The sequence below is a fragment of the Odocoileus virginianus genome, chromosome 16 (genome assembly GCF_023699985.2).
Source record: "Odocoileus virginianus isolate 20LAN1187 ecotype Illinois chromosome 16, Ovbor_1.2, whole genome shotgun sequence".
Classification (NCBI taxonomy): domain Eukaryota; kingdom Metazoa; phylum Chordata; class Mammalia; order Artiodactyla; family Cervidae; genus Odocoileus; species Odocoileus virginianus.
The window spans coordinates 21634338-21636994 of record NC_069689.1 but is presented as its reverse complement, the minus strand read 5'-3'; the positions used below and the strand labels follow the sequence as shown (position 1 = coordinate 21636994).

The following is a 2657-nucleotide window of genomic DNA, read 5'->3' as shown; positions in this document are numbered from 1 at the left end:
CCTAAAATAAACTAATTTGACAATGGAAATTAAGGACCTGCTTGTTTCTCTGGACTAGCTTTAATTTTACAGTACTTACGGCACATTTCTTGACCCAATTGTGGATTGGCAGTGAGGCTCTTGTTCTGTGTTTTATTCACAGACCATCAATGTTTTGCACATAGGAAGTAACATTCCATGTACCATGATCCTTCCTTCAGTTCAGTTCAGTCGCTCAGTCATGTCTGATTCTTTGCGACCCCTTGAACCGCAGCACGCCAGACCTCCCTGTCCATCACCAACTCCCAGAGACCACCCAAACCCATGTCCATTGTGTCGGTGATGCCACCAAACCATCTCATCCTCTGTCTTCCTCTTCTCCTCCTGCCCTCAATCTTTCCCAGAATCAGGGTATTTTCAAATGAGTCAGCTCTTCACATCAGGCGGTCAAATTATTGGAGTTTCAGCTTCAACATCAGTTCTTCCAATGAACACCCAGGACTGATGTCCTTTAGGATGGACTGGTTGGATTTCCTTGCTGTCCAAGGGACTCTCAAGAGTCTTCTCCAACAATACAAGCATCAATTCTTTGGCACTCAGCTTTCTTTATAGTCCAACTCTCACATCCATACATGACCACTGGAAAAACCATAGCCTTGACTAGACAGACCTTTGTTGGCAAAGTAATGTCTCTGCTTTTTAATATGCTATCTAGGTTGATCATAACTTTCCCTCCAAGGAGTAAGTGTCTTTTAATTTCATGGCTTCAATCACCACCTGCAGTGATTTTGGAGCCCAAAAAAATAAAGTCAGCCACTGTTTCCACTGTTTCCCCATCTATTTGCCATGAAGTGATGGAACCAGATGTCGTGATCTTAGTTTTCTGAATGTTGAGTTTTAAGCCAACTTTTTCACTCTCCTCTTTAACTTTCATCAAGAGGCTCTTTAGTTTTTCTTCACTTCCTTCCTTAGAACGAAAGAATACATATACCTACCCTTTTGTCCACTGATCAAATATAGTACAGATGCAAGATGCAGTTTTATATCAGAGCACCGAGTGAAGAGAGTTGCTTCAGTGTGATAATTAGCCTGTATTTCAGTTTAACACACTTTTTACATCTCTATCTGGCACTGGAAGCCAGTGTCTTTTTCTCATATAATTACCAAATGTAATCCTCCAAAATAGTACAAGATGCATTATAAATGACCAGCACAGTAAGTATTTATACTGTAGAAGCAAGGAGACCTTTGATGTTCATCATTAAAACAAAAACAGACTGGTTTTGAAGGTTTTTTTTTTTTTTAAACTAATCATAAGCTCTCGGGAAGATGTAAAATGAGTACATGAAGTCATTTGTACCCTTAACTTAGTTTCCCCAACAGTGACATCTTACACAACGGTAGTATAACGTCAAAGCCAGGAAACTGACATTCGTAAAATGTGTTCCCTAGGCTACTGACTATAAACCACGGAATTTATTCCATTTTTATAATATTTCACATTCATGTGTTTATATGTATGTATATGTTTTGTAGTTCTATGAAATTTTATCCCAAACATATAGATTTATAAAACCACCACCACAATCAAAGATACAAATCTGCTCTCTGATCGTGTGGCAAGCCTTCAAGATGGCACCGAAGAAAGACAAGAAGCCTAAGAAGTCAACCTGGAAGTTTAATTTGAATCTTACTCATCCAGTAGAAGGTGGAATTTTTGATTCTGGAAATTTTGAACAGTTTCTGCAGGAGAAGGTTAAAGTGAATGGAAGGACTGGAAATTTGGGAATAACATTCACATTGAATGCGTCAAGAATAAAATCATAGTGGTTTCTGAGAAACAGTTCTCCAAAAGGTATTTGAAGTACCTTACCAAGAAATACCTTAAAAAGAACAATCTTCTTGATTGGCTTCCTTTGGTTGCATCTGACAAGGAGACGTATGAGCTTCGTTATTTCCAGATTAGTCAAGATGAAGATGAATCTGAGTCTGAGGACTAGATGACGCCATCCTTTATAGGGCTTTGCTTGCTAATAAAACAAATTAAGCATACAAAAGAAAGAAACATCTTGAAATGGACCTTTAGCTTATCAGTGAATAAAAAAACATTACTCTGTATGTTAAACATTCATTGCTTTTATTTAAGTGTATGTTGTTTATGTGGTGCTGGTTTTCCTTTAAAACATTTTTATATTTTTATTGGAGTAGAGTTGATTTACAGTGTTGTGTTAGTTGCAGATGTACAGCAAAGTGAATGAGTTATACATATATCCACTTGTTCTTTAGTCATATAGACCATTACAGAGTACTGAAAAGACCCTGATACTGGGAAAGATTGAGGACAGGAGGAGAAGGGGACGACAGAGGATGAGATGTTTGTTTGGCATCACCAACATAATGGACATGGGTTTGGGTGGACTCCAGGAGTTGGTGATGGACAGGGAGGCCTGGCATGCTGTGGTTCATGGGTCGCAAAGAGTCAGACACGACTGAGCGACTGAACTGAACTAAATAGATTTCCCTGTGCTATACAGCAGTTTTTTAGTTTATGTTTTAAGTATGCTAAGTCACTGCAGTTGTGTCCAACTCTGCAAACCCATGGATTGTAGCCCGCCAGGCTCCTCTGCCCATGGGATTCTTCAGGCAAGAATACTGGACTGGGTTGCCATTTCCTACTC

General features: G+C 39.1%; 1 pseudogene; it reads left to right on the top strand.

Annotated features, from left to right (window-relative positions):
- Positions 1 to 1603: 1603 nt before the first annotated feature.
- LOC110129826 (ribosomal protein eL22-like) lies at positions 1604 to 2097 on the top strand (annotated as a pseudogene).
- The last annotated feature ends 560 nt before the right edge of the window (positions 2098 to 2657 follow it).